Here is a 15,749-nt window from a genome sequence, read left to right on the forward strand (position 1 = left end):
TCTGATTCTTCTGCATGGACGGGCTCTGTGGGAGCCTTCTCAGCTTGGTCGATCACCTTCCTGGACCTGGGGGGAGTTGGGAGGACCTTGGACTTAGCATAGAGTGGGGAACCCTGATGGCTCCTTGGCCTTGAGAGGGAGGGAGGGGAGGTATGGGGGGAGGGAAGGGGAGGGAAGGGGGAGAAGGAGGGGCGGGAAGGGGGAGGAGGAGCGGAGGGAGGGGGAGGAGGAGGGAAGGAGATGGAAATTTTTAAATATAAAAAAAAATAAACCATGAGAATGAAGAAAAAAAAAGAAAAAAAAGATACAAGCTCTGCCCACTCCCATCTCCCCCTTCCCACCAAGGCAAGCTGGTCTCCTCTCTCTCTCTCTCTCTCTCTCTCTCTCTCTCTCTCTCTCTCTCTCTCTCTCCTTTCTCTCTCCTCTCTATCTCTCTCTGTGTTCATCCTTCTTCTGAAAAGGCAGCTTCTGTCTCTCCCTTCCCCCTCTTCCACTTTCCTCTCTTTCTCTGTCTCTCTCTGTCTTTCTCCTCCCCCACATAGACCCTTACACTTATACCCTTCCTTCCCAATACTCACCAAATAAACTCTATACCCAAGCTCTCTCTGCATGGTGTATGTCTGTCTCTCACCTGCTGTGGTCTCATACTCAGACCTGCCTGGGTCACCTAACATAAATCATAAATCACAACACTGGAGCATGACTCTGCTAGGATCCCTCCATATTCCCTCCCACCTGTGGGCAGACTGGCTGAGGCCCATGAGGATCCTGAACTAGTACCACTTTCCAACTTCCTGTGTCCGCTCCATCGCTGCACACAACACCAACTAAATGGTAAGGTCACCTTCTCCAAGTCAACTTTAGCTGACATTCATTTCTGGTAATTCCCCATGGCTGAGGACTAGGATCTCATTTCTTGTCTCAGACTGTTGTCCCTTAGACCACTCAGAATGGTCCTCTGTGCTGACGAGTCTTAGTATGGCTTGATCAATCTGCTCTACCCTTGCATTATTTTAGGGACACCTAGAATATTTTGCTATTGGATCTCTTCTCTCGTCCCTCCCTCAGCTCTGGGAAATGGCCTATGTACTCCTTAAATAACAACCTATATTGGCCACCTAATGGCAGACCCCAACACGGAAGCTTTCTAATTTCTGTCAGTGAACAGGCAGATAAAAAAAGTTTCAATTCAGTCATGTTAAATTCTGTCCCACCAGCATCTCACACCCATCTGCTTATCCCACCGCTCGGCTGCCTCCCATAGTGGCCAGTCTGTCTGTGACTGGATCTCAGGCAGGAGCCAGCAAGGCTGGTCAGTGCTACAAGTAGCAACATTATACAGTAATTGCTCTGTCATCTTCTCATGAGTGACTTATCAAAACCAAGGGATCTAGTAAAGGCTAAACCAAAAGTCTAGGCTTTATGGCATTATTGCTTTGTGGAAAAAGTGGGTGTGCTTTGCTGTAGATACTTTGCTGGAGCTGACTTCTTTTTTCTATTACATATTTGGGAATTAATTCCCACAGCTCAGAACTGTTTTGTGAGAACAGTTTCTCACTGCCAGACCTCTGTTCCTCACCCCTAGATAAGTGTGGAGATTTGCCTTCCTGTCAGTATCCAGGCATAGGGCATTCCATCTAAGATATTCACAGTGCTACTTTCCCAAGCTGCTGCTCTGATTTTACCCCAAGACCAGAACAGCAGATAATAGCATACACTGGAACTGATCATTTAGAGGCTCTTCTTCACTTACAGCAGTAAGTCTAACTCCAGACATAGGCCCATAGAAACTGCAGGTCTGGTGTATGTGCTATCTGATCAAGAGCCATCAGCTTCTCCCTGTTTATGTAGGTTGCCTGGTTACCTGGCAGCCTCTACGCACACTGGGAGAAGAGTAGTGATGAGCTGATTTAAACAATCCATGCTCTTTTCATAATTTTACTGAAAATAAACTTTTTAGCCCTTTATTAGCCACCTAAAAATGTAGTATAGCACACTAATCTTCCCCTCTAGAATTCCATGATGATTTAATTCCTTTCTTAACTAATTTTCTCTACTAAGAAGTTCACCAGACGTGTACTAGCCACTCCCATGGATCTCTCTCTCTCTCTCTCTCTCTCTCTCTCTCTCTCTCTCTCTCTCTCTCTCTCTCTCTCTCTCTCTCTCTCTCTCTCTCTCTCTGTGTGTGTGTATGTGTGTGTGTGTGTGTGTGTAAACCCTATGGGGCAAAAATTAAAAAAAAAATTTCCATCTCCTCCACTCCTCCCCATTCCCTTTCCTCCCCTCCACCCATACCCCAAATCCCTCCCTCTCCAGGCCAAAGAGCCAGAAGGGATCCCTATACTATGTTAAGTCCAAGCTCCTCCCAACTCCTCCCAGGTCCAGGAAGGGAAGCATCCAAACTGACAAGGCTCACACAGAGCCCATCCATGACGTAGAATCAAAACCCATCACCATTGTCCTTGTCTTCTCAGTCAGCCTCCACCGTCAGCCACATTCAGAGAGTCCAGTTTGATTGCATGTTCCATCAGTCCCATTCCAACTGGTCTTGGTGATCTCCTGTTAGTTCTGTCCCACTGTCGTCTCAGTGGGTGAACGCACTCCTCACGGTCCTGACTTTCTTGCTCATGTTGTCCCTCCTTCTGCTCCTCATCAGGACCTTGGGAGCTCAGTCCAGTGCACAAATGTGGGGCTCTGTCTCTATCTCCATCCATTGCCAGATGAAGGTCCTATGGTGATATGCAAGAAATTCATCAGTATGACTATAGGATCTGGCCTTTTTTGGCTCCCTCTCCTCAGCTGCCCAAGGAACTAACTGGGGACATCTCCCTGGATACCTGGGAACCCCTCTAAGAGTCAAGTCTCTTGACAACCTTAAAATGGCTCCCTTAATTAAGATATATGCTTCCCTGCTCCCATATCCACCCTTCCTATATCCCAAGCATCCCATTCCCCCAAGCTCTCCCCATCCTCCCTGTCACACTTTTCTCTCACCATCTCCCCTTGCCCCCATCCCACCCCACCTCCAAGTTCCCAATTTTTGCCCATCAATATTGTCTACTTCCAATATCCAGGAGGAAAACTATATGTTTTTCTTTGGGTTCACATTCTTATTATCTTCTTAAGGATCATGAATTATAGGCTCGATATCCTTTATGTATGACTAGAAAGCGATTATGAGTGAGTACAGCCCATGTTCGTCTTTTTGGGTCTGGGTTACCTCACTCAGAATAGTGTTTTCTATTTCCATCCATTTGCATGCAAAATTCAAGATGTCATTTTTTTTTATCACTGAGTAGTATTCTAATATGTATATATTCCACACTTTCTTCATCCATTCTTCCACGGAAAGTCATCTAGGTTGTTTCCAGGTTCTGGCTATTGCAAATAATGCTGCTATGAACATAGTTGAAGAAATGCTTTTACAATATGATTGGGCATCTCTTGGGCAAATTCCCAAGAGTGGAATTTCTGGGTCCTGGGGTAGGTTGATCCCGAATTTTCTGAGAAACCGTCATGCTGCTTTCCAAAGTGGTTGCACAAGTGTGCATTCCCACCAGCAATGGATGTGTGTACCCCTTACCCCATACCCTCTCCAGCAAAGGCTATCATTGGTATTTTGGATTTTAGCCAATCTGACAGGTGTAAGATGGTATCTCAAAGTTGTTTTGATTTGCATTTCCCTGATAGCTAAGGAGGTTGAGCATGCCCTTAAGTGTCTTTTGACCATTTGAACTTCTGTTGAGAATTCTCTGTTCAGTTCAGAGCCCCATATTTTAAATGGGTTAATTAGCATTTTAAATTCTAGTCTCTTGAGTTCCCTATATATTTTGGAGACCAGACTTTAGTCAGTTGCGGAGTTGGTGAAGATCTTTTCCCAATCAGTATGCTGCCTTTGTGTCTTAGTGACAGTGTCCTTTGCTTTACAGAAGCTGCTCAGCTTCAGGAGGTCCCATTTATTCAATGTTGCCCTTAATGTCTGTGCTCCTGGGGCTATACGTAGGAAGCAGTCTCCTGTCCCCAAATGTTGTAGAGTACTTCCCACTTTCTCCTCTAACTGGTTCAGTGTGTTCAGATTGATATTGAGGTCTTTAATCCACTTGGACTTGAGTTTTGTGCATGGTGATAGACACAGATCTACTGTCATCCTTCTACAGGTTGACATCCAGTTATGCCAGCACCATTTGTTGAAGATGCTTTCTTTCTTCCATTGTGTGCTTTTAGCTCCTTTATCAAAAATTAGGTGTTCATAGGTTTGTGGGTTAAGATCTGGGTCTTCTATTCAATTCCATTGGATGACTTCTCTATTTTTATGCCAATACCAAGCTGTTTTCAATACTCAGCTTCAGGAGGTCCCATTTATTCAATGTTGCCCTTAATGTCTGTGCACCTGGGGTTATACTTAGGAAACGGTCTCCTGTACCCATATGCTGTAGAGTTCTTCCCACTTTCTCCTCTATCAAGCTCAGTGTGTTCAGATTAATATTGAGGTCTTTAATCCATTTATACTTGAGTTTTGTGCATGGTGATAGATATGGATCTACTTTCATTCTTCTACAGGTTGACATCCACTTATGCCAGCACCATCTGTTGAAGATGCCCTCTTTCTTCCATTGTGTACTTTTGGGTCCTTTATCAAAAATCAGGTGTTCATAGGTTTGTGGGTTAAGATCCGGGTCTTGTATTCGATTCCATTGGTCAACTTCTCTGTTTTTAATGCCAATACCAAGCTGTTTTCAATACTGTAGCTCTGTTATAGAGTCTCAAATCAGGGATGGTAATGCCTCCAGAAGTTCCATTATTGTATAAGATTGTTTTGCCTATCCTGGGTTTCTTGTTTTTCCATATAAAGTTGATTATTGTTCTCTCAATATCTGTGAAGAATTTTGATGGGACCTTGATGGGGATTGCATTGAATCTATAGATTGCTTTTGGTAGAATTGCCATTTTTACTGTGTTATTCCTCCCAATCCAAGAGCAAGAGAGATCCTTCCATTTTCTGGTATCCTCTTCAATTTCTTTCTTCAATGCCTTAAAGTTCTTGTCAAATAGATCTTTCACTTCCTTGGTTAGAGTTACCCCAAGATATTTTGTGCTATTTGTGTCTATTGTGAAACGTGATACTTCTCTGATTTCCCTCTCTGCTTCCTTATCCTTTGTGTATAGGAGGGCAACTGATTTTTTGGAGTTGATCTTGTATCCTGCCACGTTACTGAAGGAGTTTATCAGTTGTAGGAGTTCTTTGGTGGCGTCTTTGTGGTCGCTTATGTACACTATCATATCATCTGTAAATAATGAAAGTTTAACTTCTTCCTTTCTAATTCAAATTCCCTTGATCCTCATTATTATAGTCAAATCCCTCAACGTTTACTGTATGCAGGATCTATTAATCTATTGGTGCTGATATAAACTTTAAAGGCCCAAGTATCTTTTTGCATTCTAAGTTGGCATTTTCAAAAGCCAAACATTTAATAAGTACTTGTCTAGCTTCTGGGTTTGTTACTTCTATTTGTACATCTTTTGTTAGTCTTTGTAAACAGTCACTAAAAGGTTCTCTTGGGCCTTGTTTAACCTTAATATATCATTCAATTATTTTTCCTGGTTTTTAATCCTGTTCCAAATATTTAATGCTGCTGTATAACGTAGGAACATGTTGTGTTCATTATGAAGAACTTGACTCTGTGGATCAGCATAACAGCTCTTGCCAAGAATCTTGGGAAGCCTCAAATCCTTTGACCCTTCCTTGCTGTTCTAGGGCTTTAGCCTCCTTGCTCCAATAGCACTTCCATTGTGACTGTGGCCCATCTTCAAGGACTGCTGAGACTAATTGAAGCCAATCATGTGCAGTGTCCTTATTGCTTGAAACCCATATCTTTACCATCTCCCTAACAAACATAATGCATGCCATAGATATTACTGCTTGCTTAATATCTTTTAGATGTTTCATACCTACAGGTTTCCATTTATACTCTTTGTATCAGTTTGGGTATTGAGTATTTGCTGGCTTGTCAGAGGTAATAATGGGACAAGTAGCTAAAATTCTTAATAAATAATTTCTGACTCTGAGAGTTATAGGTGATGCTAAATCCCTTGCTTGTACCTCCTCTCCCTGATTATCAGTTCTGATACTTTGCTCAATTGATTGAAATCTTTTTACCACTGTCTTTTGTAAAGCCTGAATCTCTTGACTTGTGAATATTTCTAATGATTTCATTGAGTCAAATAATTTCTGGTCCTCATTCTGCACATGCGATTTCAAGATATTAAATTTTTCCATTAATGATAACTTCTCATCATTGAATATTACTTGGATGGCATACAGATTGCCTTCCTGGAGAGATACTCTATCTGTTAACTTATCATAACTTTTTAACAAATTTTGATTGTCAATTTCAATGGTATGAATTCTTTCAGATAATTTTTCAGTACCCTTCTGTAAATTTTCATACCTCATTTACATGTATTGATCTTTTCTGTCAAATTATGGTTATCCTTTTCAATGGTATTAATTTTTTCAGCTAGCTTTTCATTATTAGTCTGTAAAGACTGTTTCATTTCAAAGAATGTGTCTCATACTTGACTTCTGTATCAATCCATTCCTTTAAGGATATAGTATAAAGAAGAAGGCCAAGTCCCATGATCACAAAATTGGATGTACTAGGATCTCCATATAATCCTTGCAGAATTCCATTCATACCAGAAACAAAAAGGTTATTAAATTCCTGGATGATGATATTGTCTGCAATTATCTTGTGGTTTGTTTACAATTTTCAAATTTATTTATTTAGCAAATGAACTTAACTTCCATTATAGTTTTTCAGAAAATTTTTGTAGGTGTAATAATCTTTATTGTCTAGCAGGTGTCATGGTTGTTTGCACGGGGTGAGAAGTGACTGGCAGCAGAGTGAACAGCCCTGCTGCTGTTCCAGAGTGGTGGTGGCTTAAATACTAACAAGTATACTAACAAATTAAGAGCAATTAAACCAATTCCATATACAGAAAAGTTTCGAGTGGAACTTAGAGCTTTCAGGCAGTCATGAGCCATGAGGTTACTGGCTGAGTCTCGGGCTAGGCATTCATGGTATGAACTGGGAATGTAAGCTGGAGGCCGGTATCCCAGAGACAGAGGTAGGCCCAATTAATGCAGGCCTGGCAGAGACCAGAGAAATAAACTGCTTAGTAGGTGGGAGCAAGTAAAGCAGGCAGATCGGTGGAAAATTGCCAAGTTGCCACATGGCAGGCCAGCCAAATGGTTTGCTGCTGTGCACCAAAGGGGTAGCTCAGCTGCCGAGGGGTAGTTCAGTAGTGTGGGAAGTTCAGCTGGCATTATTCTAACCACACTGGGCACCAATCTGTTGTAATTTATAATAAAATTGTCCCCAAGTATCTCCAAATGGAGTATAATAAAGGCTTATTTCGTAGAGGGTGAACTCACAGAAAGGGTAGTGATCCACAGTCCTCTGCATGTGCAGGGAACTGGAACTGAATCTAGCATCCAAGAGGCCTGTACATGCTTTACATCTGCATTTACAGTACAAAAACCATGCCGAAAGTGGGCTGGTATCTTAAAAGCTATTGGCTAAAGGAGTTCCCACAGCAATTCCATGTGTGCATGGAGATTTTCATTATTACACATCTATAAGGGCTGATGGTTCAAATTTTCATGTAATCAATTCAATGCTTTGGGGAAAAGAAAAAAATACTAAAATGGAATAGAGGCGGTAATGAGGTTTAACCCAAATTTCATAAAGCAATCAGAAAGAGAATTCTGAACTGGCACTGCATATAATGTCTAACTGATTAATAAAGAGGAGAGGCCATGTTTCATCTGCTTTCCCCCAAGTCATGAATAGAGTGAAACCCTCTGCTCCAGCAATCACAAAAGCTACAGGAGCCTGGAATTTGGAACTATGTACTATAAAGTAAATACTTTTAACTTGTCACCCTTCTTTGAATGAAGGTTATGAAGGGACTTTTGGCATGGCAGAAGGAAAATGCATGAAGGTGAGTAAACTCCCACTTCCACAGTAGTGAAGCGCCTTTTCCCACTCCATTCCCACATCAGGTAGAGTTCTTGCCTTGGGGTGTTGCAGTCCTGACTTAAACCTCCAGTGGCATGGACAGTGGTGCATATCACCTTACTTTCTAATATGTAAGATTAGCTCACAAAGATTAACCCCTTGGCTACTTAAGAAATTATCTTTGCAGTGTTACAACTAATTTCTTGAAAAAGGAAGCTGCATATTCTTATCAGATTCATAATAATGAAGAGGCTGTTATGTGCAAGCATGCTAAAATGTATCACTATCAGGTTTACTTAATATGTAATCTATAGCCCAAAGCTCTGAAATGTAGACATGTCTTCACTGGTGTCTGAAGTTCAGGTAATGTTCCACTCAGGTGTTTTACCACAGAGCTCAATGATGCCCCGAGCCTGACACCGACTCTCAGAGCAGGAAGCACCAGGTGTCCTCTGCTCTGTGAATGGTCCACTCGCCTATCTGGGAAATTGTGTGACTTTCACTGTGGACCCCTCCCACTGTTATCTGTTTCAGAATATTGTCTGCACCTGGGAACTGCCTAGCCCACAGTCTGGGCCCAGAAAAACCTTTAGAGTCATCTGATTTCTTATGACATGGGAGCTTCCACAGTTGCAGATTTCATTGTGGTGTAGAGCGTTATGGGATCTGAGAGTTGGTGGTAAGGGAAGAGAGAGTTGAGGTTCCAAATGCAGAGAAACAATCTTAACAAGGACATTCAATTATTTTATTATCACAGTATTTTAAAAAATATTCACCGTCTGTATGTTGGGGTATGTCTATAAACTCAGGTCTCTGAGATCTTGACACTAAGACCTTTCCAAGGTATATAAGGATATGATGTCTCAGAAATAAAAACAAACAAGAAACAAAGAAAATAAAGAGAATTTAGAAGCTCATCAGCTTTCTTTCAGTTGGTTGTACATAGATTCTCTACTTCATGGATGAGGAAGCTGGATGAAAGGTAGCTAAGGATTAGTGACTAATGACAGCCTGTAATGGAATCAGAATTGGTACATGTTCCACCATGCCTAGTTCCACATTTTCTTAGTTACCAATATATTGTTTTGAAGATACAGCATGACCATGATGACTTATAACAGAAAACATTTAATTGGGGGTTTGTTTATACTTTCAGAAGATTATTGCATAATCACTGTGATGGGAAGCATGTTGCTAGACAAGTAGACATGCGGATGGAGCAGAAGCTGAAAGCTCACATCCTCTTTGAAAGGTCCAAGCCCACACTTAGTGACACACCATCTCCAATGAGGCCACAGCTTCTAATTTTCCTAATCAGTTCACAAACTGGGAACCTGTCTTAGGGTTTCTACTGTATGAAGAGACATCATGGACATCAAAATTTTAATAAAGGAAATTGTTTAATTTGGCTTAATAATTGTCATGGCAGGTGGCATGGCTACATACAGGCAGACATGGTGCTAGAGAAGGAGCTAGTTTCATACCTTGATCTTCAGGCAGAGCAAGCAACTGTGAGCCATACTCATTAGTTTGGGCATAGGAGAATGTAAAGCCCACCTCTGCAGAAGTAGACACACTTCTACTAATAAGGCCCTACCTACTTCCACAAAGCCATACCTCCTAATAGCATGACACCCTATGGAATCATTTTCATTCAAACCACCACAGATCCCAACAAAATATGACCATGTGGAAGCTATAACCATTCAAACCTATATACATGCAGTATGTTTGAGAGGATTAAGCCATGCATCACCTCCTTATGTTATACCTAGATCACTATCTGTTGCTTAATCTTTCTTCACCTTTCCTTCCATTTAGCCCCTCACAACATCCTGGTCAGTTTTCATCCCTTTCATTCACTGTTACATTTGCTCCTCAAGTAGCTGTCCAGTGCTACAAGTTTTCCAGTGAAGCTTAGCTTTCACATAATCTGTCTTCACAGACCCTCTGAATTCCTCAATTGCTTTCTTCCCTGTACCATCTTTATCCCACACTCCCATTTACATGCACATATTTTCTGTTTACAACAAGATCATTTGGGGCCAACAAAATAGACAAGCATTATAGTCCTATAAACCTGATTCATTTAGGCCATTTTTTTCCACTTCATGCTCTCAGGTTCCTCATCATTTAAGTAAAGATGATGTAATGTTTTCCTGCAAGTACTGATAGAGGGTGTAATTGTAATACATGGGGAAATGGTTTGTACCCACTAAAGCACTACAGAAATGCCACCTATACTGATCACACATACTCTCCACAATATAAAGGCACAGAAGAGGCCATCAGGAGAAGATACCCCAAAGGACTACCAGTTACATGTGGCTCAGGTCATTCTCAGAAGAACCTGGTCCCCCAGGGGAAACTACCAGCCTGTGAAAGGCATAGTAAGAAGGCATCAGGTGAGAAGAATGTGTGGAGAAACAGCACTTCTGTCTCTGTTCTTTGGTGTGGTGTAAGTGTGTTTCATGAGCCTTGCACTAGCCCTGGATGTGCTGGGGTGACCAGTTCACTTACCAATACCTGATATATTAGAATAGGAATTCACAATGTAGGTATGATTTGTCCTCTCTAAGACCATATGACATTGGGCAAGTCTTCTCAACAGCGAATCCCAGATAGTAAATCTATACAATTAGAGTTCATAAGTTACTTTGAATTATAAGTCTACAAGGCCTCAGCATGTGAAATTTGCTCAGGTTATTACAACCCACCAGACAACATAGAAACATTTTTTAATCTACCCAGTGCTTGACATCCAATATCCACTGAACAATGTAGGGCAGATGGGGAAATGCTCTAGTGAAGGAAGAGGTATAGAACTACATGTGACAGTTTCAGAAGCCACAAGTTGAAAGAAGAACTGGCTCCTGTTCTGATCTGGTGGGTGTCCAATCTCTCAGTCTCTCTGAACTGGAAGATTTGCAAATGGAGCAGGAAAAAGCAGAAGGGCTCACTTGAGGGACAATGTCTCTTCTATCCTGAGAAGACATGGCAGAAAATTTTCACTTGACCTAGTGTTCATGGGACAAATCTTTCCCACATCAGGATCCAGAGGAGATATGAGGGTATCCAGAGCCACAGGGTGCTGGAAAGTAAGCATCTCCTCCCACATGAGAAGACCAGCAAACCTGAAGAAGAAAATGACTGAATATGTAAATCATGCATTGACACCCCCAGCTGTCCACAAGTGTGCCTGTCTCTTATGATACTGCCCTCAAAGTGTGCATTTCTCCCATACTGGAATCTCATCTGGTTCTTTGTTGCCTACATCATTTACATCTTCTAATCTTTTAAGGTGCAACATTGAAACTGAGAGAAATCACACATGCATTCTCTACCCTGTTCTGATTTGGGGTAACCTTGCCTGCTCTGGGTACTGTGAGTTCTCAAACTCCAGGTTAAGTCTACACATGCAAGCCATATACCTCTCTTTCTATGCCAGGAGTGGTAGTCACTGTGCTCTGAGAACAAGACTCAATTGTGGATGGAAGGGCTTTGAACTTCGATAGCAGGTAAGTGTGCAGGCTTTTCAGGACAGGAGGAAGTGATGATGACAGACGTTTTTCTTCTTGTGCTTTTTTTCTGTTTCAGATTGGTGAATTAACCCAATGCTGAGAAGAACATCCTGCATCATGGGAACATCTCTGGAACCAAAAACAACAGATGTACATCAAATGAAAATACATTTCCAGCAGTGAAGTCCAGCATTAGTGTTCTGACTATATGCCACAAGCATTGTGAAACTAGTGCTTACAGAGGGAAATTGTGTTCATGCCCTGTTTCAAGTACTATGAAAACATTTTTCTCATCCTGTGCCACTTGGTAGGCATTATTCTCACCATTTGTGGTAAGAATAAGTATTGTTCTTACTGAGTAACACCCCACATTAGTGCTTTTCATGCTCTTTGTCAAACCCTCTGTTCCCAGGGTAATATGCAGTTTATTGGTATAGCCATAGTATGTGCCTGACCCTCTGTGACAATTGTCCTTGCCCTTACTAGAACTCTGTCAATAGCATACTTACTGTTTGATCAGGTCACTCATATACTTTACTCATTGTGTGACAACTGCATTAGATGTTAGTATTTCACTGAACATGCATTCATCTACAGCATGTTGCTTTTGTGTTCTCAGACATATTTTAGAAATCACACTCTATTAGTCCTTTATAGCACTGAAGTGCACTGACCTTAGTTTTGAGTGTTCAATATTGAAAACAATGCTATCTTTTAATTTCTGTAATCTTCTCTGTTCTTGCACACAAACACACACACACACACATACACACATACATAGCCACTATGGACAACTACTGTGAGACCAAAACAGGAGCAGTATACCTTGTGGTTGATGAGAGACCCAAACAGGAAAAATATACCTTGCTGGTAAATGGTTCTGTTTGTCATAAAGAGAGTTAACAATAAATTCCTGGTGGCTAGGATATCCCACAACCCACCCCATCCCAAAGCCCATGTTCTTGCGAGCTCCATGGAACCCTGAAACACAACTTGCTCCAATACTGAGAATACCTAAGAGACAACCACAGCAAGGATTGGACCAAGGAACCAAGACATTGCTGGCCTCATTTGAAGGAAAAGATGGGAAGGTGCCAATACAAGAATTCCTCCAACAACCTAAAAAGCAACATGGTAACACCAGAACCCAGTGGACATAACAACCAGAAGACTTGTGATGTAGGTGTGTCTTCTATCTATCTGTTGATTTCATTTGTTAATAAAGAAACTGCCTTGGCCAGTCCTTAGGTGGGTGGAGTAGACAGAACAGGAAAAAGGAAGTGAGGTAGATGGCTCAGACAGATGCCACGCCTCTCCTAAGTTAGTCAGACTGCCGTGCCTCTCCTCAAGGAGAGAGATGCAATGAAGCTAGCCACCAGGTCAGACATGCTGAATCTTTCCGGGTAAGACACCATTCATGGTGTTACACAGATTATTCGATATGGGTTAGTCAAGTTGTGAGTAAGAGGCTGAAACTAATGAACCAGGCAGTGTTTAAAAGAATACAATTTGTGTGTTGTTATTTCACTTGTAAAGCTAAGCTTGTGGGAGCAGGGTGGTGGGAATCTGGCCCACAGCTCCTCACTACAGAATGGAGCCCACATGGATAACTGAATCCACAGAAAGCTTGAGAAAGCTTGGGAAAGAATAGAGTAAAGCATGGCTTCTTGGTAGCAGCAATTTCTCGGGTCTGAACATGTGTTTTTCGGTTTTCAGCCGTAGCAGGAAAAAGCTGTGCTGTTTTAAAATGCCAGCTTTTTGGGCCATCCTGCCAGGGCAAACTCTGACTCTTTCAAGCAGGCCATCCTGACTACGGAGCTTTTGAGTATTGAACAACACTCAACTTGCTTGCTGGCAGGGACCTTGAAACACTGTAGAGTTGTGGCAATGAACACGGCTCAGGCCGGTATATTAGCCACAAGGCCAGAATCGCAGAAAGCTAAGGAATGTGTTGGATCTAGCTGTCAAAGCCACAGCTTTAGTCCTACCGATATTGTTTTGTAAATTAAAGACTCATGTGGTCACAAAAAGAGAGATATACAGTAAAAGAAAGATTCAAAGTTGAAGAAAATATCTAAATTGTTTACTATGTGTTAAAAATATATGTAGGCTAAAAGTTAAAGTTCTTAAAGTTAAAAAGAAAGAGAGTAGTTGGGTGTGGTGGTACACACCTTTAATCCCAACACATGGGAGGCAGAGGTAGATTGACCTCTGTGACTTCAAGGTATGGCAGCACACACCTTTAATCAGAATGCCTGTGAGGCAGAGACAGACAGATCTCTGTGACTTCAAGGTGTGGTAGCACATCTTTAATCCCAGCACTTGGGAAGCATAGGCAAGTGGATCTCTGTGAGTTCAAAGACAGCCTGGTCTACAGAGTTATTCCAGGACAAAGATATACAGAGAACCTGTCTCAAAAAATAAAAGTAAAAATAAATGAAATAGAGGTTAAAATAAAGTAGTATAAAATGGAAAATACACAGAGAATCTTGATACTGTGTACTATTATGCTCTCTTTGAATTGTTTGAATGCTGAGGAAGAAGCAACAGCTGCTAAAAGTTATTTGTTTATAAATGCTGCTAAACTATTCCAGAATAGATATTTTGAAAATACCTTGACTTTAAAATTTGGATCTAAGGATATGATACTTTGGAAAAGAGTTTCGTCTTTTGTTTTTACAGAAAATGAGACCCTATGGATTGCTTCTATCCCAATATGGTATGATAGACCACGCCCTCCTGAAAGGTTGCTGTGAATATCCTCAAAAAATTACTTCGCTCCACTGATGACTGAGATGAACCTGGCACACAGGTTACACCATGAAAGATCTGATTAACAGAGTCCCCATTCAGCAGGAAGCAGTTTGGAGAGAAATAACTGTGCCCATGTTCCCAAATATTGTTTATAAATGTTCTTTTACATTTAAAGGGGGAGATGATACAGATATGAATAATTTACATTGGTACAAATTTTGCCTTATTGGTAGAAATTTAAGGTCTATTTTGTTATATGTATATGTATTTCTGATACTGATTAATGTATTGTGATTGTGTAGTTCATTTAAAATATAATGCATATAGGTTGTTAATGGATAGTTATCAATAATAGTAAAACTTGTAGTTATGTTACTTAGATTTTCTAGATATATAAAGATATATTTAAGTTACATAGGCATTCTTCATATCTTTCAAAGACTACAGAATATCGCATTTTAGATGTTTTAATAACTTAGGGCTTTTCAAGACAATGAGACATGTCTGCTCCTGGCAGCACCAATCTACTTCAAGAAGATGATGGGCATCGAAGATGATCCTTTTGGAGTTTGATAGCCATTTGGGCAAGAAACTGCTCTTGCCTCGACTATTGCATAAACTAGACACAGAGAACCCTTAGAGAGAGGACTGCTGAACTTGCCTAAATGTGAGATGATCTTTCGGGGTTCCTGATTCAAGAAAGAGTCTGTGAGACATTCTGCAGGACACAGCAGAGAGGGACTGAATTGCCTTCGAAATTTCCTGTTGCATAGAAATGTCTGCTGGATACTTATGGGCCTGTAGGCCAAAGATGGATGCCCCAACGGTACAAAAGAACTTTGGGTGACTGTCCAGGTAGCAAGATGTCTCTGTGATTTCTAGAGTTTGGAAGTTGATTATTTCTTGTTTACTTAGGTAGTATTATATCTTTCTGGAGTCTTTGATGGAGTTGAAGAATGGATAGATAGTTATAGTTTTCCATTGTTATGATAAAAGATAAAATAGATATAAATATTGTAACTGTAATTCTTGCTTTATAACTGTTTTGTTATATGTAGTTTTACTATGTTAAAGTGAAAGCCTTCTTTTTTGTTTAAACAGAAAAAGGGGAAATGATGTAGGTGTGTCTTCTATCTATCTGTTGATTTCATTTGTTAATAAAGAAACTGCCTTGGCCAGTCCTTAGGTGGGTAGAGTAGACAGAACAGGAAAAAGGAAGTGAGGTAGATGGCTCAGACAGATGCCATGCCTCTCCTAAGTTAGTTAGACTGCCGTGCCTCTCCTCAAGGAGAGAGATGCAATGAAGCTAGCCACCAGGTCAGACATGCTGAATCTTTCTGGGTAAGACACCATTCATGGTGTTACACAGATTATTCGATATGGGTTAGTCAAGATGTGAGTAAGAGGCTGAAACTAATGAGCCAGGCAATGTTTAAAAGAATACAGTTTGGCC

This window comes from Arvicola amphibius, chromosome X, assembly GCF_903992535.2.
Source record: "Arvicola amphibius chromosome X, mArvAmp1.2, whole genome shotgun sequence".
Classification (NCBI taxonomy): Eukaryota; Metazoa; Chordata; class Mammalia; order Rodentia; family Cricetidae; genus Arvicola; species Arvicola amphibius.